The sequence below is a fragment of the Agelaius phoeniceus genome, chromosome 8, assembly GCF_051311805.1.
Source record: "Agelaius phoeniceus isolate bAgePho1 chromosome 8, bAgePho1.hap1, whole genome shotgun sequence".
NCBI lineage: Eukaryota > Metazoa > Chordata > Aves > Passeriformes > Icteridae > Agelaius > Agelaius phoeniceus.
This window is the reverse complement of record NC_135272.1, coordinates 31574618-31601594: the sequence shown is the minus strand read 5'-3', so window position 1 is coordinate 31601594 and position 26977 is coordinate 31574618. Positions and strand designations below refer to the sequence as shown.

Sequence of the window (26977 nt, the reverse complement as noted above, 5' to 3'; positions counted from 1 at the left end):
GATTTTTTTTAATTCTTATGTTCCTAAGTATAGTATCAATTTTCAGGGAACACATGGCAATCACTTGTATGTTGACATTTCCTAGAAAAATCAGTTGGATACAGTGTAAAAGGAACATTGTCTAATATGCAGAAAATTATTTGTGATTCTCTAAAATTTTAGCTGATTCTCCTAGTGCCCAATCTTTCGTCACACTTTTTCATTTTTCTTAAAAACACAGTTTAAAATAGTTTATGGGGTCTGTGATAGCACAAAAAATACAAATCTTCCCATTGTGTCCATCTTTTGTAGCCTCCTGGGAAAGTGGCAGAATTGTTATCTCCACTGTGCAAATGTTCTGGATAAATTGTGTGGCTTGGGTTCCTGACATGTTTGCCACAAGTGATGGGAACCTCATGGCACACCTGTGTGCAAACAATCCTGTGAATTGGTGCTCAATAGTATCTAAATATCAGTTTGGTCTGCCAGAAGTGCAGCATGAATTGGCAGGTTGAGAGAAGCAGAGGATGATTAAATATCTGAATGGGAACACACTGATTGACTTAGAAAATCTGGCTTAGTTCAGGGAAATAATTGGCAGGTGTTTTACCCTGTTTGCTGACTTCAGAAATTTAAGAAATACTGAGAATTTGTGAGATACCTGTAAAAAAATCTGTATGTCACAGACTACAGCACGAGTGCTCAATTCAAAGGCCAAGATGAAAACAGCTTAGGTAGAAGAGTTTGTACAAATTAAGGGGCTTGTTAAGGAATAAAAGTAACTCATGATGGGAGGAAAAAATGGAAGAAGAAAATGTGAGTGTGTGCTTGAATACACAAAGATGAGATCAGATGAAATGCCATGTGAACATTTGCAGGGTGACTGAAGCCCCATTCAGTCAGGAGTGGCAAGGAGGCTTTGTTCAGTGCCAAGTTCACTTGTTGAAAACTGTGCTGTGGGGAAATGAAAATGAAGAAGACATGAAGAGATGTTTTGGCCTTGTGATGACAATATGCACATTTTAATTGTTTGAAAAATCTCATGTAAATCAAGAGCAGTGAAAGGGGTGTAGGCTCAGTTTCAAAAATAATCTGCCTTTGAAAATTAGGTCTTCACATCCAGAAATAGAAATCTGAGGCAGAGCCCATGGAAGCCAGTGCACAGGCTGTCAGCCCCGTCGTTCCATTTGGACCGTTCCATTTTGAAAACAGGAAAATTATGGTGGAGAAGAAATAAAGAGCTCAGTTATCTGCTGCCTTTCACTTTGTCTTGTTGCCTACACAGATGCAGAATGCCAAATTTCTGCTGTTTCTCTGGCAGTGGCTTGCGTGGGCGCTCCCAGAGCTTCCTTTTCCTTAGGAGACCGCGGGACAGAGGAGAATCAGGTCCGTGGCCACTCCTGGGGTGTGCAGAGCACAGAGGATGCCATGCAGCAAACAGAGAGGTTAGTTACCAACAGGCACTGCCTGGGGGTCTGCAGAGCTGGGTGCTGTAGCAGAGAAGGCCTCGGCAAATCAAGGATTTTGTTAAGCGGGAGTGTTAAGTGAGCCAAAAGCTACAAGAACGTTGCTGTGGGCCCCATCTGGGAAAATGCCACAGATGAGATATTGTGGGAGTATGTAAGAGGATAAGTGGTAGGAAAAATGATATCTCAACATATATAAATCCTCAAAAATACATGAGGGTATAAAGTCTTAATATTAATTTCAGCGATATTCAGGGGATTTTTTTAAAGTGGTACCTCTAGGGGTTGAAGTAAATAGTCCCCCTTAGTATAAACATTTGATTGAATTCCCAGTGTGCCAGAGTCATTGGGTATCACTAGTAGTCTGGAGTTACATGAACTGAAATAATGATTTCAGTGTAATCGAATCCAGCTCAGTGCTCCAAGGCAGGAACTGATCATTTGTGGACATTGGGAAGGAAATTTTCCGTCCCTGTGCAGGGCTGCTTAGTGGGTGAGGTGCACCATGAAAAATGCTTGTTTGGTTTAATTTGAATTTCTTCCACAGATCACTCATTGGTGATTACCAAGTCCTGGACTCATCTGTTGGGGGAGTCCTTACAAACAATACTCTGGAGATCTTGCTAACAAAATATTAGTGAAAGAAGGTGAGAAAATCTCACCTGTGTTAGTTTTCTAAAAACGAACAGCAATGCTGTGGGTCAGACTTTATCCTGGCCAAGGGAACAGGAATAAACCAGGACCTATCTTATACATCTGCATGGAGTATGGGTACACCAAAATCTGGGAGTGACATGGGCTGCTCACACACCTTGGAGGACTAGAGAGGACCTGGGTGGAAACCTCTTCCCACCTGAGGCCACTGGCAACAGAGAAACATTCAAGGGAAATTGGGGAAAGGGGACTATGGTTCTGAGGGACTGAAATTTTAAATTAATACAATAATTGCATTAATTTGTTCAGGGGAGCTAGGCTGTAGTGCATCACTCACAGAGTAGTGACTTTTCCTGTTGGTCAGGAAGGGCAGTTCCACTGGAACCACTGAGTGCATTAAGAGCAGCCATAGAGGGAGATTGTGGCCAGCTAATGTATGATCACATCATGCCTTCCTTTTTACTGATTTTCTCAGAGGGCAAAACCTCGGAAGCTAGTCTTGGAAATGCTGTAGACAGCTCAAGATGCTGACCCAACATGAGAGGTATTTCCTCAGGGTATCATAAAGAAAAAAATAAAACCCTCTCTGAAAGCCTTGGCAGAGAGAGGGAGAAAGATCTGAGAGAAATGTAGTTCGAATGGTCCCTAATTTTAACACTGGAGTGTCACATGCATAATCCAGAAGGACATCTCTTCTACCCAAAAGGGCTTCACATTCCTCCTTTTTTAAAGTCGCATTCTTAGGTGGGTTATTTACAGCATTTGCCTCCCTGAGTGACAATATTCATAAATTCCATGGCCACTGCATGTAAGGAATGTGCAAATTAAGAGGAACGTTTTACACTGAGTCATGGAAAAAATATGAAACCTTTCCCCCCCTCTTTTTTTAAGCCAGAGGTACAGAAATCCTCAGGCACAGGCCTTCACTAGAAATCTTCCAGCCTGGGCCTCTTTACATGGACCATTACTGCATTACTGTAAAATCTCCCATTGATTTCAGCCATTGTGATTTGCTGGGAAGAATACCCTGCTCAGGGTTGTAAACAGCTGTAACCTCCAGGCAGCCTGGAAAGGGACATGGAGCTGGTGAAGAAGGCAGATCCTTCCCCTGAAATGATCCCATGAGTGCATGGATCTACCCTGGTGGGTGGACAGCTCTGTTCCCATGTGGGAATGCCTTTGGGGCAGGGCAGGAGGGGTTGGATGGAGTTTGTTCCCAAGCCAGCTGGAGATCCACGTTCCAGGAGAGCCCCAGCTTGCTAGCCCAAGAGGATTGCTGCTCTGGCTCTTCTGAGAGCAGTCTCAGAAGTGGGTACATTTTAGAAAGTGGCTTGTGCTCTTCCCTGAGCCTGTAATGAGAGCAATCAGGAAAGCAAGATGACTCCTCAGAAACACGTTCTGCTGGATACTGAAGGAACAAATCTAAGCCTTGCATTTATTAATCTCAGTTACATGAGACAGACTAATGGATTAAATGTATTTGTAATGTAGTTGCCAGTTAAATTTTTCACTGACCTTGAAGATGATATGCAATTTTCCAAATCTCCCTTGTTTAAATGTATCTTTAAATCAAATATGTTATCTCAGAGACACAAGGAACTGGAGACTGATGTGTGTTTATATCATTGCTCATTATGCAGATGCTGAAGAGTTTTCCAGCAGTGAAACCTTTGAGATGGAGGGTAGAAAACAGTACCCTCAGCACTGTAAAGTGTGCTGTGAAGGAGAGGGGTGTTGTGTGTGGCTGGCCTCAGCTCTCAGCAAGAGCTTTTCTCAAGGAGTTTTGGTGTGTGCTTCACAGATTGCAGCTGTCATGGAGCACACATCACAAAGCCATGCATTATGGATGTGTCTGTCTTCCGACTCGAGGTGCAGAAGCACAAAGATAAATTAGGTCCTCCCTAAATGAAGGAATGGGTGAGTTTCTGAAGTCACACCAGACAAATTTCAGGCATCCAAAGCACAGGAAAAACCTCTGGTAAAAGGCATGTGGCTTTGGTCTCTACATGGGCACATCTGGAAATCCATGGAGTGCCACTGCAGATGTTTCTGCAGCCTTGATTGCTAAGTTTTTATAGAGGGTAGAAGTGGGGCTCTTGCCCTTCTGATTGATGAAAGACACCCAGAACACATTAATGCTCTGGAATGAGTCCAGAACCCAAGATCCAGCTGCAAGTTGCCTTTGGCTGATGCAGCCTTAGTGTGAGCACACTGCTGATTGAAACTACCAGCTGGAGCAGATCTGGGAGCAAAGGTGTGAGGAGCACTAACACATCCCCACAAAACAGCAGCTAATCAGCTGACTGTGGCTCCTGCAACTTCTGGTTGTACTTAACCTGTCACAGCCTTACGAGCTTTCTCTTACTGAGAGGTGACAAGGCCATCACCCCTGCAGGAATTCCAGTGCCTTGATTTCTGAGGGAGTTATGTGGCTCAACGCTTTTGAGACTCTGAGTTCCTTCAGTTATTGGATTTCAGCTGCAGAACTTCTTGTCAGCTGTGAATCAGATGATAGTGTTGGTATTGGTTAGGAACAGAACACCTCGTGTTGGTCAAAACCAAAGCTTTTCTTCATGTTTAATATCTCTAAAATCTACTTGTATCTTGTTTCAGTTCTCTTACAGTAATAGAAATTATTTCTTCTGTACTGCAGGGCTTGTCACATGGAGAAACATCCCCTTTTCTATTAGTGGTGATGAGAAGTAATTAGTTCTACAGGGTGGCACCATTTTTGTGGGATTTTCTTGCAAGCCTAGCAAAATGGTGAAATATATTTTCCTCTCTAGGCTCAGAACAGGGCCTAGAAATCAGTTAAACACTCAGATTTCAAAAGCATTCACCTTTTCTTAAACTCCAGATACTGCATCAGTTTTAATAAGGTATGCGCAGGCCTAAAGTAATATGAGTGTGATTGTTGGCCTTTGTTTAAATCTCTGTGGAACCCCTTTAGATGTAGAAAGATTCTCTTGTAGTAAAGGACATGTCAGACATTATGTTGGAAGTGGTACTGACTGGAGCCCATGTACAAACAAAGGTGAACCTCTCTAATGAGCTCTGTTTTGAAGCTAAGGGAAAAACAAAAATAAGACAGATAATATGTTAATATTTTATTTTCATGATCAAAATCTTATGCACAACTGATTTAAAAATAAATGTAAAAATAAATGTAGATGTAAAAATAAATGCATCACTCTTAACTGTCTCCCTTTGTTTTTCTATGGCTTTTCTACCATTTGTAGGATGGAGAGAATTTTTTCCTGTGCACGTGTGGCAAAACCACAATGTAATGTTAGTCTGTGATTAAAGCTGTTGTATGTGATGATAATTTAAATAAAAACATTAATCTATTTCTCACCATGTACACAAGTGGATCACTATATGCTCTATCATGTTAGCAAAGGTGACAACTTTTCATTCCCAAATTTTAGTGAAGATGCCTTTAAAGTAGAAGTAAACAAAGATACAATATTTTCTGTGTAGCTACAAGGTTTATTTATACACCAGAAACCTTACTGATGTTTAATATTTGCTCAAAAGCCTTCAATCCTAATTTCTACCAGCTAAAACCCCTCAATTGAGAAGGAGTAAAAGTGAACTCAGCCAACAGGCCCACCAGGCAATTTATGACTCTGTTCTGTCTTGCTGCTTTCTATGGGTAACAGCAAATGTCAGCTTGGATGCACTCAGGAAACTCATCTCTTGACCCCCGAAAGAATTCTGACCTGTCCCTTAATGGAAACCCTCTCCTTGCTGCTGAGAAGCGATTCAAGAAGTCTCTGGACTTCATCCTGACATTTCAAATGCATTTACCTTTGCTCAAATGGCCAGGCTGGGGCTGCCAGGAGCCACCACACAGTGCTGCACCCAACACATTAGAGGGGGGTGGTGTGGTGTTTGTTCCTTGGGTAAGGAAGAATAAAACTCTTCTGGTAGCAGAGGAGTTGAGGCTGCTCAGTCTCATGAACAACTTAGCAGGGCACAAGGAAGGATCAAAATAATGTGGCTTCACTGAAGTGAGAGTGCCCCTGATAGCTCCTGCTGCCAGCTGATGCTGCCAGGCCCCAGGCAAGGAGAAAATTCATAAAATAATGTAAATTGGATCTCTCAGAATATTCAAGCATTTAACTTGCTGCCTGTGCTGGTCAAAGTCACAGGTTTAGGCAAGGGCTGCTGAACTGCTGCTTGAAAACACTTTTACATAAAACCAGTGTAACGAGAGATCGCTTGTTGAGGACCTGAGTCTTGTCTGTGAGCTTGGTCTGCATGGATCTATTCAGAATCAGGACTGGCTTTAAGCATCCTTCCAGGGGCAAGAGATAAAAGCTAGAGTTGAGTTTTAAGTGAGGTAGGCAGTGTTATTTATGAATAGAAGTTGTTCTAAGCTGTTTGGAGGAGTTGCAGGGAGTTCAAGAAGGGTGCAGCTGCTTGCATGCATGTTGATTGAGGCAGGATTATGTAGTTCTTGAATGACTGGTTGCTTTCCTCTCATGTTCTTTTGCTTGTATTTTCAGAGAAAAGAAAAAAAAATCCTTTATAAAAGTTAGCCTAATATTTCTTACAACATTTTTTAACTTGGGCTTTTTCTGTATTTGAACTTCAAAAACAGTGCACTGAACTATCATTTGGTTATAAACTTCACTGTATCACTTCAGTACCATAAGAAAAAACTCCCAACACATGAATACCAATTAGTCCACAGCTGTTTATGAAATGCATAATGGCTGTAACAGATCAATACATTTAACAAATAAATGAACCACAAGGCAACCTGGCAAATATGGGATAAAGAAAATATGACAGCTTAGATTCTTTATAGAGGCATAAACCCCAACTCCCACCAAGAGAATAATAAATAATAAACTTTTCATTTGAATAAAAGTATGGGTTTGGAGAGATAAGAAAATATATGAATTTATGTTAACGCTGCTTGTACCAGACATCACTATGAATATTGAGAAAGTGCAGCTTATATTTTAATCACAGTTATAATTTACATTCACAAAGTATTTGGTTCCCTATGGTCAATTAGGAGGGTAAACATTTTACTTTAATTTTTCTAAATAGATAACTGTAATGAAATATGTTTTTAAATTGCTGTGCTGTTTGTAAATTACTGCAGGGCTGCACCTCTCACTCAAATCCTGCTTTTGAAGAGAGCATTTCTGCCTCAGGAAGGGCAGGAGGGAGATGAAAACCTTATAAAACCTGATCTCTGAATCTTCACTGGATCTGCACTGAAATCTTGACAGTCAGTTTGGCACTGACTGGCTGTCAGCAGGAGCAGCACATCTGAAAATGGGAGAGTCCAGCTCCTCACAAGGGGTGGAGGGAGTTGTACTGAGGCATCTCCCATGAAACTGTATAAAAAGTGTTATGAATTCATTCTAAACCTGTTTTTAGCCAAAATCTGCATTGCATTGTAATGGGATGAACACAAAGATCCAGTTCAACTAACTACAGGATGTCTATGGAGTCCTTGCTGACCAAGTAATTGTTCATTCTTGCAAGGAAATCCTCGTGAAGTTGGCTGCTGGTCCAGAAGATGCAAGCTTGTGCTCTCCTTCCCTTCATGCCTATGAATCTAGAATCTTAGTTTGATTTTTACTTGGGGAAAGAAAAGAAAAGCTAACTGCCAAAAGATAACTGCCAATCCACTGTGCACTGCATCTTTTTAGGTTCATTTCATCTCCTTCTGTGTTTCTGACCCACTAAAACAAGCTAATGCCAAGTATTACAGAATGTTCAACACCAGACAAGGAGAACGTGTGCACCACACTGATTGTATACTCTCTGTGATTTAAACATATGCTTAAGCACTGCTGAATTTTGACTTAAATATTTACTCATGCACTAATGGAAATAATTTTTATAAATGGATGCTTTAATCACTACACTGCAGCACAATTCTCTGCCCATGCCAAACAATATGTCATTATTATGATATAATGGATTAGAATTTTACCTTCCCCAATTTAAATGTTCCTTCATTAGGCTGTTAGGAGGAAGGAGATAGGGTTACTTAATTACTGTTTTAAAGAAGTCTTTTTTTTTTCATAGCTATTTTGTGAAAGAAAAATTCATAACACCAGTCTGTCAATTGTTTTTAGAGGTCAAGCTGTCCCCAGGTGAACCTGGCAGGGACATGCTTCCCTGGGACTAGAGCTATGTCTGGGGTAGGAAATAGATGGTTCTTAGGCTGCAGATTCATGAATCCAGGACAAAAACATGCCTGACTTATGGGATAGATTCCAAAACCAGCTAGGGTTCTTGGTGCTTGGACTAAAAACTGGGTTCTTAGCTGTAGGATTAGAGTGAAAAAGTAAAAGTCATGTGCTTGAGATTCTGTACAGGGGCTAAAGAGAGTTAAGCCAACAAACATAGCAATGGGAGGGAACTTAAACTAGGCAATAGGCAGTGCAAGTGGAAACATCCAAAACTCTGTCTCTTTTGTATTTAAGGAGTTCTTTGAGGTCTGCAGTCAGTGAACTCTCTGAACAAGGTACAAAGACAGTAATACTTCCTATGCTTAAAATGCACAAGGGGCATGGGAAAGAACAGGACAAAGCAGCAAAAGCTTGTGATGAGAATGTTCTCAGAGTGAAGGAATTTAGGTTAAATTTTGCTCCAGCTGAGGAGATTCAAACATCCACGTCCAACCTTCAATGAGAACATTCTTCCTACCTGCAAATTGGCTATTTTACAGTGCTAGCAAGGGATACCTTCCACATCTCCAACTGAAAGTGGGCCAATGTAAAACCAATTATGCAAGAGTCATGGGGACAGAGAGGGAACAAGCACAGGGAAGTCTGTGACCTAATGGATAGAACTGAAAAACAAGAGTGTGAGGACAATACCAGAGTTGGAAAACGTGGCCACAGATATGCAACACCTTTGACAAGCAGATGCCTAAAACTTTGCATTTTTATAGTCAAATAAAATTCAGAAAGTATCAGGGTTTGAGGATGCAGTAAATGAAGTCATCCAGGCATAGCAGAGTTATATTATTATAGTGATTAGTTTTCTGGACATCAAAAGAGACAACAGTAGAGCACAACCAAGGGGACTTTATTAACACAAATCTGCAAACATCTCCATAGGAGCACTATGCTCCAGAGTTCTCAACAACCCTAAATATGTATCAAGTAAGTCAAACCCATGCTTTCTCTGTGCCAGGGGAAGTCCAAAAGTTCCTGACCTCATTGCTGGAAGCAAGAACAAATAGGCACTGATTAGACCCAAGTTAAGTGTATTTCACCTGAGGGCTCATTAACTATAGGAGAAAGGGAATTCATATGCCTTTTGAATGTAATAAAACACTGTGCTGGTGCTGTGAAAAAATACTGCCTTGGTGGCAAAAAACTGTATATAATGAGTTTTGTGCTAAAATTATACAGTTTAAGAAACAAATTTCCAACAAATAACAAGTAACAACTATGAGAGCTTACATTATGAAAGTTTGCCATTGCTAATATGGATACCAGAAAACATAGAACAAAGAAAAATGTAGCATAGGGCTAACCTATAGTTTAAAGTTTTGCTCTAAATTGGTACAATGTTCAATATAATCAGAAGTCTGATTAGGAGACATGGAGATACAAGAAAAACCCCCTACAAGCATAATGAAGAGATACCACCAAGTAAAGCTTAATATTGCTATTAAATATAGCAGAAATCAGGAAAAGAGATTTTAAAAATGGAGCAAAAGCAATCAATTAAAAATACCCTTTTTTAAACAGAAAAGAACACAAACAAAACCAAACCTCAGTAAAGCACAAATCAAAAGCAGTAAAACACAGAAATGTGGGCAGTGACTCATCAGGAAGCTCACCTGAAGGAAAAAATTGATGGCACCAAAAACTATAAGGAGTTCACTATAGAAGTGTTTTGCAGCCATTAAAAACTGTGGTTTTATTAATGCCTGTACAAGTAGCGTTGGACTGTAAAAGTTTTAAACCAGATGCAGAAAGAAGATGAGTTTGTCACTGATGTTTACCCATATAAAATTTTAGTGTTTGATTAGTGCTTGCAGCAGCTCTGGATTCACAGATAATTGTTTTTGCATCAGCCCAGCCCAGGATACACAAACAAGTCTTCCAGCAGCTTCACTGAAAAAGCTTAAATGTTGGAATCAGTTTATAAACCCCAGAGTTGATGGACTCAGGAAGATTTCTATGACTTAACAGAATATATTTATTTCTCTGAATCTCTCAAAATACATACTCCAGGTGATTTAATTTTGATATCAAGAAGTCTATTATGTGAGATTCTCAGTATTATAATAAGAACAGCAGTATCTCTGACTGTGCATTGGTATTCATAAAAATAAAGTCCATGTCAGAGGAAAAGAGGGAGATTAAGTAGCACTGAAAGAAAGTGTGAATAAACCAGAAAATCACACAATAATTATATGCTGGGCAATCTCTTACAGAATTTATCTTCAGAATCCTAGGAAGGGGCCTTTAAAGCAATTATAAAGGGATATATGTTTACTTGCATAGTGGATTTAGGAAAAACATGAGATAGACACAAACATGTAGACTCAGAGTAACAAGTTTGTGCTTTGCAGGAGCCATAATGAGAAAGATTTTCATGAGAGGAAAAGAGTGAAACATCCAGACAGAGCCACTACTGATATAAACAAGAGCCAAAGCCCAGAAAGAACTATTTGCAAACCACTAGCCTTTGGCATTTTTCTTCTCCATAGGGAAGAAGTTGGGCACATTAGCAGCCAGATTTAATTTTAATAGATGATCTAAGACAGCTACGAGAACAAGGAGTGCTCAGAAACAAGGTCAAGCAAGATGAAGAGATTTGTAAAATGCAGGTGTTATAACTCTGCACAAATGCATATTAATAAATATGGAAACATGGAGGGTCAGCTGATCTATTGCAGGGATTCTAAACATCTGAAGAACGTGATACAGGTACATTAAAAATAGGGAAGAGTCATGATCTACTGGATGCCTCTCTGAAATATTTGGGACACAAATTCCTTCCTTCCTTCTTACAGAGAACTCTTTTCTCCATGGAAATTGAATACTTAGCTGACAACTTTCCCCCCTTAAAAACAGTTTAGAAACTCTTTCCAAACCAGGATGAGCCTAATCAACCTCCCTCCTGAGCCAAAGGTTTTCCACTAAGTCTTGGTGGAGATAGAGACAAGAAAGCTTCTGCTGATGCAAACCAATCTGTGTTTTAGGAAAGAATTCCCTTAGGTAAGTGCAAGAAATTCTTGTGAGACGTTTAGCACATCACAGATTCTGAAAACGAGGCTTTTTCACAATATATAGGTCCAGAGAAAGTGTTCTGTTTTTCTTGGTAGGATCTCTGTGTTTAATTGGGATGTTGGAGAAACATGAAAAATGCTTTCAGAATTGAATTAGCATGTGAAACGACTTTCCTTGTGCATTGGGTTCAAGTGCTTCAAAAACAAGGAACAAGAGAAGACTGTTCATTATAATTTGTTTAATTATTGAACCATTAGTGCCAAAGATTAGGGACACTGAAGAAGTTTAGTAAATAAATGTACTGGGAATAGATATCATATGCTGATTACTTCATGCTGGCTATACAAAATACCAATTTAATGTAATGGAAACCTTCACATGGGAACTAGTTTAGAGGCAATGCCTAAGTTTCAAGTGCCTCCTGAAAGCAATGTCAAAAGGCTTGGATATGGAAGTATAAATACCAAAATGGAAGAGCGGTGTAAGTTATCATATTAGGTTTATGTTTCCAAATTTATCTGTAATGATGTAAACAGATGAAGTTGCCATAGATAGAATTAACATATTTTACCTTAAGAATTGCCTCCTTTTTTAGTAAAAAAAAAAAAAAAAAATTAAGATGTTAATAATTTTTTTTCTATGTTCAACTTGAAAAACGACAGGGACATTGGAATTGCATAGACCATTAATCGATCAATCTGGAGCTATAATGCATTTTTCCTGGGAAAAAATCTATTACAGATTAAAGCAGAATAAAGATGGTCATATATTTCATGCTAGAATTATGTATCAGGCTTTATCCCAAAATTATGGTCCCAAGGAATTGCATTTAATAATTAGGCCATCATAAGGTATAATGAAAAAAGAATCCTTTGCTGAAAAAAAGAACATTTAGACTACTAAAATAAATAGAAAGATCTCTTCAGGGATGAATGATGCTGAAAATAATGTATATCACATTAAAATGTGTACACAATAAGTTAATACAGATTACTTGCTTAATTGAAATGCTTCTGGAAGAAAATAGCAACAGTAACTGCATAAAAAGCACTTCAGACAGAGGATAGCATTTTTGTAATTAAGATTATGTCTAGACCATCTAGTTATGACTGTTTTTTTCAGAGGTAAATCACATTAAGATATTTAGTTATGAAGTGCAGATTGTAAATATGAAACAACAGGGAAAGAATAAAATGCAAAAACTGAAATGAGCAGAAGTAGGTGATAAATATTGGCTTTGCTACTAATCAGGTAGTATAAGTTCTGTGCTGCCTGGTTCACAGAATATTTTTCTCTCTGTATAATAAAGTACATTTTGTTGTGTTGGATGTCTGTCTAAAATGCCAAACAAACTGTCTTTCAGAAAAATTATATGGCACTGTTGCATTTCAATGTGTACTGGAAATCTGACAGGAATAATAAAAAAACCCTGAGACAGGCAACTCAGCTAGGTCTTAAAAGTATGCAGTGGGAATTGGAGTGCTAACAAGATTTCATCTGCTCTTTGTATATGACCTCTTTTAAGACTGAACCTGTGTCTTTTATTAATATTTTTTACAATCCACTTAGAGAAAAAAATAAAGTATCTAATAAGAGGCACTTCCAATTGTTTGGGTACTAAAAAGAAGAATAAAAGGAATAATATATCTTGTCCTGGAAAACATGGCATTATCAGAGGAAGGAATTAAGAAGATGTTAAGGGCTGGTGCTTAGAACAAAAATGGTAGGAAGAAATGCCCTTGTAAGGGAAGAAATGTCCATCTGTAGCTGTCTGTACTTCTGTTCCAAATGTCCTGCTCTGTCTTGCTGAAATGTTCATCTTTTCCTTGAAATCATCATACAATGAAAAGATTATCTGTACAAATAAGCTGTATTCTTTCAATTTATAAAAACCTTAATGGATTTTCTCTGACCATAGAAGATCAATATAAAACATTTTTCTGGAGAAGTCCCAGTCACAGGAGGCTCCATCATAGTTTCTGCCAAAGAGGCAGCATTGGAGACTGTCTGAACTTGCCAGCACAAGGAAAGGGCAGGGTAAAAAAAGGTTCCATGGAATCAAGTGTTCATTCAGACCATGGATTTACTGATTCTAGGGAGGTCAAAATTTGACTTCTGCCTACATTGGCAGTATCTTTTTAATATCCAGCTGCAAGCGTCTTTCCAGCACTAAAATTATCTTTAATGTAATGTTTCCTACCCTGGATGAAAATAGTTTTTATAATCTAAAGTGGGACTTGAGCCCAGTATCCCAATATATAAAGCCATTACATTAACCAGCTGAGATGCTCTGTCATAAAAAGATAACTACCTTTACATAAATAACTCCTGACTATGCAAGCAGGGCTCGTCTTTGAAGGTGAGAGAGAACATTGTGGTTTATTATATTATAGGAATGATAAAAATGGTATTTATAGACCAGACTACAATGACCCTCGTGATGAGCATTGAGAGATGTACACTTTAAGGGGAAAAGAACTTTTTAAAGAACTGACATCATCATCAAACAATTTGTGTTTCTCGGTGAATCCACAAGCTGAGAGTGGTGTTTTAATGACTAAAAATCATGAATATTAAACTGGAGAAAAGTTGACAGTATTTAAATGAGCATCATTAAGAGACACATAAATTAACAGGATTTTTAGTTCTTGTGGAACCGCCGTTTCAATGTTAATTAAACAACTGGAGTGCTCTTGTGCATTCCCAGCAAACTGTCCCTAATGTGTTCTGCTGAATATCATTATGGGTGGCTGCCTTGCTGTTTAATTATTTTCAAGCTGATTTTTTTTTCCCCGTTGCTGCAGTGGTTTTATGCTTGTCTTGCATTCAGAAGGCGATGGGGCTTAATCCCAAAGGAGTCTGTCAGTTTGATCTACATGTGGTGCTTATACTGAAATACCCATTTTTGTAACTAATAAAACATGCACATATAGTGTTGCTGCCTAACCCTGCTGAAAAAGCCTCACTATTGACTGCATTATCTTTGTACATAACAACCATTTGATGACTTACTGGGATTTTAGCAGTAGTTCTCTATCACAGTGGTAATCATTATTTATTCCATTCTGCACACGCAGGTGGTAAAGAATATGAATTTAGATATAGAGAAGGGAAGGGAAATAAGCATGAGATCTAGTTATTTTCTAAATGTGAGGAGGAATGCTGCACTGTGTGCTGTATCTGTTCAGCAAATTCACTCCTCAGCTGCTCCTTTCCTGCTACCTGCATTATGCACAGCAGGAATTAAAGCAGGGCTTCTTTTCTAGCTCGGACATTCACCTGCCCCTCCTGGTCCCAGATCTGCAGGGAGAGCAGGCTCTGTTTGGCTGTCCTTCAGCAGACCTTGCCTTGTCAATCTCTCTAAGTGGCTCTGCATCCTTCCCCTCCCGAGCAGCTGGACTCCGCCTGGCTCGCCTGGCTCGCAGGCATCCCTGCTCCGTGTGGGAAGGAGACACTCCCCAGATTTCCACATGGATCCAGACTCCATGCTGGGCTGCCTGCTCACCCAGAGCCTGGCCACAAGGCTGGAGGGAGTCTGGCATCCATGGCTACCTCTGCTGCTTCGGTGCTTGTCCCTGTTGCCTCTGCTCTTGCCAGGCGATGCCCCAGCAGGTTCCTGCACCCAGCACACACAGGCAAACACCCCAGGTGAGCTCAATGCTGGTTACATTGCAGCTGTGCCCTCCAGCTGTGGTGTAATGCCATGCCAGGTGTCTACACAGGCTCCACACAAAGGCCCCACTGAGGATGCTCCAGCCTACACAGGAGGAGGATGTGGCTGATTCTGCCCTTCCTGCCCAGGCAGAGCAGCACAAAGACTCCAAATATTCAATGAATGTGTGCTAAGTCATCTGCTGCTGCCCTGCTTCCATTAGAACCAGAGCACACTGTCTCCAAGTTGTGGCCATGTATTTCTGAAACCCACCCAATCTAAATCTTCCCTTGGGGGCTCTTGATGCATTCCTGCACCGTTGAACCTCACCTGACCAGCAGCCCTCAGATGGCAACATGGCCAACTGCTGGCTGGCCAGCCTGAGAACCACAAAAGGTCTCTGTATATTTTTTAGTCAAGAGAGGAAAAAAACCCAACAGAGTTTTCTGTCTAAGAGGACCCAGACTCAGCAGTTGGTGGTACTTCAATTATTATTAATCTGCAACTATGTAAGGCCAAGGAGTGCAAATGTTAAAAAAGTTCTACCACCCTACACATCAAACACCCTTCTTCTTCATAAGTTTAAGTAGTATTTTATAATGAAACAAAAATGTCCTCATTGCGGACTTTGAATAATTAATTATTAAGTTAAAAATAAAAATAATGTAAGTATCATTTTTTAATTAAATAGTTTAACCTTAAAAAACCTTATAACAAAAAATAGTTAGCCATTTTATACCTTATTAATAAAAAACTACAAAACTGACTACTGTAAAACTATAATATAAATTAAAAAAATGAAACATTTAAACCACAAGTTCTCATCCCAAACACCTGGTATCCCAACCGCAACAAAAATACAAAAATAACCAACAAAACCTAACATTAATTGGTGAATACACAGCTCTTACTGCTGGGGACAGTGGATTTCTCTGTGGAGCTCAGCAAGCCATCGAGATAATATTCTTGGTGTTACTGTGTTGAAGTGATGAGAAACAAAGTAGATGGAAATCAAAATTCTGACAGGTTCCTCAGATTTAGGATTATTTTTCACACCAATTTTCTAAGAAATGCGACTGAACATTTGTTGATGGGGGAAAAGTATTTTGCATCCAGACCTCAATTTAATTAACTAAAAGTTGGTTTTGAATGTTATTCCATCCTACCTACTTACTCACAGTTGCCTGTATTAATAGAAACCGTTGATAGATGTCTTTAGGGGAACTTCCTATCTAATTAGTGGATTTTTTATGCTGCATCTTGCCAATAAAAACAAAATTAAAATAACTAAACAAAGCTAATTATGTGGTGCTTTGAAATACCTGTCACAAAGCTGAATATACATTTCCTCCTTCTCCCACTGTACATTACATCAGCTAATAGGTATTCATATATCAGGTATTTCACTTTTTGCTGCATTGCTGTTTGGACATACTTGTTTAGAAGGTGGTACCCAGGTCCTTAGTGAACTGTTCCTGACTGAAGCAACAGGAAACGAGGTAGCTGCAGTTCACGGAACGAGTAATTGTGTGATGCAAACAAGTTCTTGGCTTTATTTGTTTAGACTTTTGTCTTTGGAGATCCTCTCCCTGTCCCAAATCTCCAAATAGTTGATGATTAGAGATGTGAGTATTGAATGTTGCTATGAAATAGCACAGAGGTCTGGCTGTGAGATCCAACCTGGGCTACATTTGGTGCCTGATTTAGCATTATTTTGGTTTGAGACCTTGAGAAATGGTGCTCTTCACATGCCTTCTCTTCCATAATGTAAAATAGTCCTTGGTTTGGGACTTTGGTACAAATTTATTAAGATAGATTTCCTGTATTATCTCCAGATTTCTTTCACATGTAATTCTAAATTTAAGATAATGTGATATTTTTCCAATTTGGCTCAAGTTAGTAACAGCATTTATTTGGAGGTGGATCAGCTCTTCAATGAGTCACCAGTTTAAAGAGTTTGTACTGACTGACCATTCACTGAGGATTTCCAGACTGCAGGGAGGTGGTCAGAGGCCCAGGTGTGTGTGCACATGGATCCTCCTCTGCACTGGCTGTGACAAAACTCATGGAATGCATACTGGGTGTAGCTGCCAGAGTGGGTCACTACATTTCAGCAGTCTGCATATTTTCAGATTATATACCCCAGGAAGCTGGCAGAAATGCAAACAGTTCTGTGTTCTACTCTTTGGAAATACTTGGGTGTGTTGGTTCCTAGGACTGCTTGCACCAGTGGAAGGTTGTAAGTGCCAGCAGCAAGTGCAGGCTGGTGCTGGTGCAAAGGCAAACACAACTGCCCTGGATCAAAATCTTGGCCGCAGATTTTGCAAAGGAGAATGACAAACCTAACCAAAAACCAAAACTCCCATCAGGTCAGCCAGCCAGCAAAACCCAAAGTAGTTTAGTATATCAAAATAGGAGGCAGCCTTTCCTTTACACAGAAATCTGTAGGAGGAAAAATAAAGTCCATAATGGAAAACAATATCTCAAGAGTCATGACACAAGCACAGATTTGTGTCCCTGTTGAAGGCTGCACCTTGTATTGAATGATCTGATTCATTTGTGTGTTACAATGGTTACTCTGATGACTCGGAGTCATTTATTCAGTTTTTTTACCTTTGCCTCGTTTTCTGAATTTCTTGGAAATATCTGGTACAGTCTATAAGTTCCTGACTTTCTTTTGTATGAATGAAGAAATATGAACTTTCAAAAAGCCATTCATGATGAAGCAACTGTGTCATCTTATTTTTCTCTGCATTTAACTTCCCTGGTAAATACCATGGAGCACAAAGTGTTATTCCAGCACAAGGCTTTATAAAAAGCAGTTATTTCGTGTTGCTGGGTCCGTAGCATGGGATCAAGTACTGTTGTTTTGTTGCTAAATATTTTGGAGTGTTTCTGTGTCATTTAAGCACTGCAAATTACAAACATTTTCTTGTCAATAGGGTCTTATACAGGTGAATGGCCTTGTAAAAGTCACCTCAATGACAAAAACATTTACATGCCTATGTCTGTGTCCCTGTTTTGGATTTCTTCTTTGCTGTCTTTGAATCTTCAATTTACCACCTGCACCCTAAGATGACTCTGAAGATGCCTGCAGGTTTTCCAGTGGAATCCCATATCCTAATTCTTGCATCTGCAAAGTAAGGCCACACACTTTTCTATCATTTTTCATTCAGTCAATGATATCTTTGCTATCTGTAATCTCTAGACATTAAAAACTACGGACAGTTTGAAAATATATTTTCTTTGTACATAGGAAGTCTGCTGAGCTTTTTGGCTCTGTGAGTAAAATGGACCCTGTAAATGGGTCCTGTGTTCAAAATCTGAGTGCTGTTACATGTAGTCTAGTAGATGTGATCAGTAGATGAATCCCCTGAGTAGCATTTAAGACTGGCCTGCTTGCTTGCCCCAGCTGCTGATGCAAATTTTTGGTTACTGAATAGGGGAAATCTGGGTTAGATTATCAGCCCAGTGCATCTGTTCATTTATAACAATATAAATTCTGTACTGGGTCCCATTGTAAACTTTCCATTGAGGTTTCAGAGTTTTAACAAGCAGGGAATGTCCCAAAGAAACAAGCCAGCTAATAACACAAGGACAGTCTGAGGAATAGGGAATGTTCTGTGGACAGGTAAGCAGGCAGAAGCTGAACCCTTGCTTTAGTGCTTGGTTTTGCTGATCTTTACTTTTGGACATGAAGATTCTGGGACTAGATGCAAGCCCAACTTAACTGAAATAAAATCAAACCAAATCTGTTTGAGAAAAAAGCTTCTGGGTAGGAGGGTATAGCCAGCTCCCTATCCATTGAAATTCAGGATTTCAACCAGCAGCAATCTGATACCTTTTGCTTCTGCAACTCTGAGCTGCTCCAGCACAAACATCAGAGCTGCACACACAAAATCAGACATAAACCAACTTTTCAAAAATCTTTCTTTGTTCAGAGCTTTTTATGTTTATTTTTCTTGTATACAATGACGATTTTAGTTAAAATAACACTGCGTCGTTTGGCTCAGGTTACTGGATAATTGGGGAGTCTTTAAAGCAGATTTTCAAGTTGAGAGTAATGGAGACAATTTATAGTAGAACAGATGGTTGGCCTTCATTTGCCTGTTGACAGGTAGCGTGTTGTCAGCACTTCAGGTTGTTATCATACAGAGAACAGCAGTTCAGAATCTTAATTGGGACCCAAAAGGATATACTCTACAGTTTTTCTGGGCATTTACAGGCACAGGAAGATATACAAAAGAAAATGGGGGGGAGGAAAAAAGCTGATGTCTACGTATGATTCAAACACATTGAGTTTGCGCACATTGATTTCAGTGTACACATCTTTTGATGAGAATACAAAAATGGAGAGGCTGCAAGAGGTCAGGAGAGTATTGCTTCCCATGCCAGGGAGTTCATTTCCTCACACCAGTGCTTCCTGTTGTAGCAACAAGAAACAGTTCATTAAAGCATGCAGAATACACTGTGAGCAGCTATGCAAACACCTGGAAGAAATTTGTGAATATTGAGAGATTTCTGATTGAAATTTTTTCCACTGTGATTCGGATGTTCACTTTATTGAGCAGGAAGCAGCTGAAATCACGTTCTCTGAGGCAGCAAAATTGTGATTACTTACAAAGTACTTGTCCTAGCAGGAAGAGTGTACAACAAAATCTGCAGCACTTTTCAAACAGCAAGGTTTGCGTAGGTATTGCTAATCAGTCTCTGGCTTTGTTACCTTCATATTTTATTTTATTATGCTTAATTACTTTATTTTATTTGGAGTGCTAAACTCCTCCTGGGAGTATGTGTTTTCAAAAGGTCTATGGCTCCAAAGGGTTTGAAGAAGAAATGCTGGTTTGGTAATGGCTGGGAAAATAAAGTAGGTGCAGGCTGGCACTGGGGTCTGTGGGGAACAAATTCCTCTCATACATGCTGCTTAGAGAGATTCCCTGAAATAATGCCATTATCCCTGAGAATATTGTGAACCTTTGCTCTTCAAATATTCTTTATCTCATACATCCAGTTATGAACTCCTTTCACAACTCATTATTATTATTGAGGGCTAACACTGTGCTTGGCCTGAGCGAGCAATACGTAAATCCTGCTCAAAGGGCTAACAAACCGAGGTGGGCTGCTTTCTTGCAGAAATGAAATCAAAGTCTAGATCCATAGCATGGGATTTGAAGCAGGTCACATCCCAGCTGTGATATTTTCCCAAGGAAAGCAGCTTGGTTAAGCATGCAGCCAAACTGTGATCTCCATCTGAGAGGCACATGATGCTGTATTATTTAGGAGTGGAGCATTTTAAAAACTGAAAATCGATCTCTTGCAGCTGCCTTTTTAAATCTTGAAACAAAAATGAAAGAAAGCAAACACTTCTAACACAACATTGTTTTTAGGAGTAATGAGACATCTGAGGAGATGGTGTTATAAAGCTATTTAAGATTCCATACAGGAGTACAACAAACACCTATTGCCACAGAAAATTCAGGAACATGTGGGAGATGCACACAGGCTGGATTAGAAATAGAACGTCCTCTAGCAAGCTCCATTTTTTTTTTTAATTTTTGTTTTTATTTTTTTTTAGCAAGCTACAAATGCTACTTTCATCCTCAAAAAGAGGAGAGGAAGAGAACTCTGCACTGGCTGAGAAAATGTGAGAAATTCACCCCACTGTACCTTCCCTTGTGGATAACCAGATGAGCTCTGCCTTCAGCACCCAGCCCTGCCCCAGCTGCACTTCTGACAGATTCATTCTGCAGCAAGGCTTGGACACTCACTGTTTCACCCTTGCTAGAGATTATTTTGGCCAAATCATGATTAAAAGGATATTTTTAGCTGGCTTCTGCAGACAAAAATGTCAGAGGATTTGTTTCTGAGTCAGAGATAGAACTTTTGTTTAGAGAGTTTTTCTGGAGCACTCCCTGCAATATTACAGCATGGAGCTGCTGAGTTTACTGTTTTTGGCTGGTGATTAAGTGGCTGTTAATACTGGATTGAGAGCCACAGCATCCATGCATGGGATCAGTGACACTCAGCTTTAGGCAGAGGAGATGCACCATGAAATTAGCAGGCTTGCTCCCTCTGGAAGCTGTGCTTGCTTGGAAAGATTGGAACCAAAGCTGGGCTTTGATGCCCTGTACAGGTGTAGCACAGGTAACAACACTAACAACTGGCCTGCTTCTCTCCACTGCTGCACTTGTGTGTGCACCTGGAAGGTCATGAGTAGGATAAAAACACCATTTATTGGCTCTCTTTGCTCATTCAGATCTTGGGGACTTTGCTGACCCTGAACTACAGAAATGAGCTGAGCTCAGGTGATAGGAGCAGGTTCTCATGAGGAAGCAAACCAAAGCCTCCTGACCATGTCTGTGAAAAATTGGGTTGAGATGAATTTCAAAAGTGCTGTTGATTTTAGGGCTTTTATTGGCCTCTGTGCCATGACTGCTCTCATTGGGTGTGCCTGATATTATTAACCTCCTACACAGTCCTCCCCATCTGACAGAAAAGTGCCTACCTTGCAATCTTTGCCAAAAACTAGTTTAATCTTCGGCAGCTCTAACAACTCTGTGCACAATGTGATGAGGTGAACAGCTGTAGAAGTGAGAGATGTGGGAAATAGACTAATTTCTCTTTTATGGCCAAGAATAGGATGAAGGATCTGTGCTAATTCTAAACATGGTTATACTAAAACTCTGTCTGCTTTGGCTGCTCTTAAGCAATTATTCTCTATCTGATGTTTTATCCTTTGAATTAATCTGCCTCAGCTGCAGAGGTATGAGCAGGTGCTTGAAGAATACCTTGCTGAGAGGGCTGAAAACACAGAGATGGTGATATTTGACAGATATTTCACGTTTAGCTTGCCAGGAGTGTACCATATTCATTTGCAGCTGAACCTTAGGGATACAGTGGAGCTCACAGGTCTTTCAGAGGGGTGGGATCACAACTCCCCATCTGTGACCTGCCAGCCCCTCCTGGCCATGCACAAGGGCCCCTGGCTCCCCCCTTCCTTGGGGAGCAATGTCTGGCATCTGCAGGGATGAGTGGGGTCAGAGAGCCAAAGGCAATGCTTCCCATGCCCTTGTTTCCCACCCTGCACTCCAGGGGAAGCAGCAACACTCTGCCCCTAATTATCCCCAGATAATAATTAAATGTTTTGTTAGCTTCTTTTTTTTTTTTTCCCCTTTCTTTAAAGGTTTCTCTTTCCCTTCCATTTTCTTTCCTTACTGTAACGTTTTCTTGTAGTACTGGAAAGCATTTCTTCATTGTTTGGATTAATTTCCAAACAGATTAAAAACTGTTGTAGCAGTCAAGCTTCAGTTCCTTCGTTTATTAGATTCAGAAGACAGCAAATTCCTTAAAACACAGATATAAACAATTATGGTAATGCATTCTGATTTTATAATTAGTTTTCATCACAGGAAACTTATAAGTTTGGGCTTCAAATTTTTTAGGACACTCCTCCCATCTTTGACTTTGAAGCTCATGCATTTCTGTTCCCAGCCTTGTTCCCAGCCCTTGGTGAGCAGGGACAGAAATTCAACTCTCAGAGGCACCAAAATATGAGAGAAGGTCACAGAAGGACATGGACCTGCTGGAGTGAGTCCAGAGGAGGCCACAGACATCACCAGAGGGCTGGAGCACCTCTGCTATGGAGACAGCCTGAGTTGGAAAAGAGAAAGCTCCAGGGAGATCTTGGAGCACCTTCCTGTGCCTAAAGTGGCTACAAGAGACTGGGAGAGGGGCTTTGGAGAAAGGTCTGGAGGGACAAGACAAGTGGCAATGGCTCTAAATTGAAAATGGTGGACTTGCATTAGATATTGGGAATAAATTCTTCCCTGTGAGGGTGGGGAGGCCCTGGCACAGGGTGCCCAGAGAAGCTGTGGATTTCCCATCCCTGGAAATGTTCACTGCCAGGCTGGATGGGGCTTTCAGCAGCCTGGTCTAGTGGAAGGTGCCCCTACACCTGGGGCAGAGGGGTTGGAACCAAGTGATCTTTAGGGTCCCTTCCAACCCAAAGCATTCTGTGATTCTATGAGATTTTTCAATGACATTTTTGGGCACAGAATCAAGCTGCAGGAGCTCTGCTGAAAACTGAGCTTGGACCCTTGTTGTTTTTATAGACAACAAGAGCTTCTTAATTTTTGTTTTAATTACTTTTGTCTTGCATATCCAGAAGGATAGGAAATGAATTTTATTAATACATAGAGAGTGTAATGATCATTAAAGAATAAAGAAAGGATTATAGTATTCTGGTGCAGTCCTCCCACACGGAACCCTGAAACCTAATTGTAGCCCTTGAGGGTTTGAGCATTGCCCTGCTTAATGATAATTTGTGTCACTGCTCCAAAAAAAGAAGTGGCTGTTAGGGCAGGAAAAAAGCTCTGATGAACAATGGGAGAGATTAAATTAACATGAATGGGCAGAAGCCCCATATGTGGTCACAGGATCCATTAAGACAGGTATTTCCAGGAGAAAGAGGGAATTATTAGGAGCATTGTACAAAACACTGATGAGTTCAGGACAATCTCACCCTTATAATTCTCATAATTTTCCTTCAAGGAAAACAAAGTCAAGCTGAAACAGGTGCTGGAAAGGACAGAGGGTGACAAGGGAGAGAGCCTGCCTGACAAGTGGGGATGTGTCTATTCTGTGTATTGAAGTACAACAAAGAAAGCCTTGAGCTAGCACCTGCCCAAGCTCCTACATCCAGATGGTGCACTCAAATCTGGAAATAGCAGCCTTAGTGTGGCCCTGAAGCTCCACTGAAGCACCCTGCAGTGCATAAATACTTTGCTCAGGTGGAATGATGTGCTGAAGCACCTTTACAGCTTTCTAGAACTGGAGCTGGCTTGCACAGCTCTTCTCCTCAGGCCATAAAACCCAGCCTAAAATCTTGCTGAGCCTGCTCAAGTCAAGACCAGATGAGTATAATTTTTCTCTTCATAAGGATAGACACTGAATTGTGTGCATGCTTATTTTGGGAAGGATGAGTGAAGGAGGAAAAGAACCAGTTAAACATGAGGCAAGAAAAGATGTACTTAAACTGGTCATGAAAACAGTGGCAGAGGAGCAGTTTTGCTTTTCATTAGGAATATTGAACCTGGTTTGTAGGAGATGTTTGTTGCCTTGACTAGCAAGTTAAAAGACACCACAGAATTACCAGCTGAACTTGTTCAGCCCCTTGTGGATGAGCACTTGAGTGGCAGCAGATTTACAGCACATGGTTACCTCAGCAAAGCCTGGACATGGGAAGTGAAAATCTGCCTGAAACTACAGAGTGTTTTGGAGACCAAGTTCTAGTCAGCAGGCTGGGGTTCTGTGGTACGGAGGTTGCTTCACAGTCGATGTAGATGGCAAAAAGTACAGTGTGGAATTCTTTGCTGGACTCTCCCAGTGCATGATGCTGCCACTGGCTGATGTCTGCTGATGCCCTGAGATCTGTGCTGGAGCACTGGTTTGGTATGAACCAAAGAACTCCTGCATGAATGTGAGCTGACCTCCCACCTCCCAGGCTCTCACCAGTCCTACACATGATCCTGATTCATTTGTGATGGCTCTAAATGAAATTCCTACAGCACAGAACATGATGTGTGCAGGGCAGGAGACAGCCCTGCACAGGAGGCTGCTAGCATTGCACAGAAAGGAAACTCAGCTGGTAGGAAGAATTCTCCTGTGCTGGTGTGTGTGGGGCAGTGAGGGGCTGTGGGGCAGGACCCACCCAAGCACAGTTCAGATGTGCTGAATCTCGGCTCCCTGTGCTTAAACTGCACCAAAGGTAGCAGAGATGCATTTATTTATGTCTCTCCTCAAGGCAATTTATACAGACCAGAAGAGACAGAGACCACGGAGGTTAAATATTCAGGGTGGGGATTTAGCTGTGTGGATCCTACCAAGGTTAATGGAAGTTGTACCATTAAGTCCCTTCATGTCACTGGGTGAACAGTCAGGAGCCCTTGTACCATGAGCCTTAACAAGAGTTAGTCACAAGCAGCAGCAGCACTAGAAATAAAACTCATTTGATGGACTAAATGAAACTATTAATTTAAGAACAGCAAGTATTGTTGTAGTTACTGTTGTGTTCAGAAACTGAGGAAAACAAAGAGTTAAGGAAGAGATCAAGATTTTGGAAGAGGTGATTTCTGTTTTCCTATCTGACATCCTTTTCTGAGCCTTATGATGCAACAGTTTTCAGTGTTATCCCTGTGAAGGTGTCACCAAATTCTCTCTTTATCTGCACTTAGAGGTAAGCATGCTGAGCTGTTGGCACAAACTGGGTGTAGTTGAACTGCAGTCAAAACATGATTTTAACCTTGGCTGTAGCATTCCCAGGTGTTCTACCTGAGCTGCTGTTTCTGCAATATCCAGGTGCACAATTCTGACACGTTGGAGCATTGCACCCTGGATTGTTGGATTTCTTTGTGGTGCACCACACTAGAAACAGGAGGGCAGGAAGCTCTTTTATACAAAAAATCATATCTCACTGGGATGTAATGAAGTTCCAGACACCTCACTTGGGCCAATTTGGATCCCTCAAATCTGGAGGATCCTCCAGGAGTGCCTGTAATTGTCCTCAAAATGCTTTTCATTATAAAACCTTTGCCTCTTCAAAAGTGGCTTTTGAGGTCAAGTTTTCCAACAACTCTCTTCTCCTGTGGCAAGATAAAGGTTAAAAAGCCTTTCTACCTCTAGGAGAAAACAGTAGATTATCAGCCTTAGCCTCCTCAGAAACATCCAGATAGAGGTCAGCTGAACCTTTATGTGAGTCAGGACTCATTTTCTCTAATATAATCATATGTTTGGTGATGGATTCAAAGAAAATTGCCCAGTACTTGCAGGGTTAAATCACTAATAATGATGTTAGTAGTGATCTGGCTGGCAAAGTATAATTCCCTTGAGATCACTTTCTCAAAAAATGGCAGCAGTGTGCTGTGGTGGTTTTTGAGCAGGCATTATGCCCTGGGCTCCATGTGGATTAGGTGACCACTTTCTCATCTAACCCTTTTCTGACACTTAAAGCTCATGTGGTTTATCAGTGAGGTGACAAGAGGGTGACATTCACTGTAGTCTGACCATCCTTTGTCTTTATTTGTCTTCATTACCAGTTTTTGGTAACCTTGGAGAAAGAAGTTACAGGAACTATCAGAACTACCAGATGACAAATTTGCCAGCAGGCCAGGGTGAGAGCTGAAGAATCTGATCCCAGGTGAGTCCCTGCTCCTCTTGAGTAATACCTCTTTGCAGGCTTCACTCTTCAGGATGATTTGGGGAAGCAAAAAGGTGCGAAACGGGGAAATCCAGACCCAGGTAATTCAGCTCACGTTTAAAAGGAGGTTTTGCTTGTTGATTAGGTAATCCTTCTCTAGGAAATGCACGGCACCAACTGCTTTTCATGCTAGATTAGTGCTCCTGTGGTCAATTTGCTTTTACTAATGTCAGGGCCCCACGGAGCAGGTTCATCTGTCGCATAGCAACTGCTTCAGCAGCAGTGGAGGTAGCCATGCATAAAAGATTACACATGATGGCAGGGCACAAGTGTGAAGATTTTCAAAATTAGATACAATCTCAGCATGAATATGAACTGCAGAATTGACATGGAAGGATTTTTTCAACTCATCATGTTTCCATATTTATCAGAAAAAGTGATTTAACAGCAGTGCATGTAAAATGAAGGAAATGCAGAGGGCAGTAATTTAGAAAAAAGCAGCAAACAAGCCAGTGTCTGTACACAAATAAATGTAAACAGAAAGCCCCACACACTTTCTGCCAACTGTGAGGCCACCTTCAGTTTCATGCTACAGATGCCCTCAGGAGAGGAGACGATCTCCAGTATTTTATGTACATTTCAAAAGGTCACACTCTGAAATGTCCCACAGTCACTGGTAGGGGCAGGTGAGATGCTTTATGTGGCTTCATTTGCAGAGCACCTCGACAGCCCGTGGGGCTCCCACACCCTGCCCCAGGACTCTGCCTCTTTTCCTACATTTTCCAGAAGAGCAGAGATATTTTCA

General features: G+C 40.6%; 1 long non-coding RNA gene across 1 annotated transcript in view; it reads left to right on the top strand.

Annotated features, from left to right (window-relative positions):
• Positions 1-1360: 1360 nt before the first annotated feature.
• The window catches only part of LOC143694638 (uncharacterized), a 41699-nt gene continuing 16082 nt past the window's right edge, over positions 1361-26977 (top strand). The window contains exons 1-2 of the long non-coding RNA XR_013183242.1: positions 1361-1424; positions 26072-26172. This is a non-coding gene — a long non-coding RNA (uncharacterized LOC143694638). The remainder of the gene's footprint in view (positions 1425-26071; positions 26173-26977) is intronic.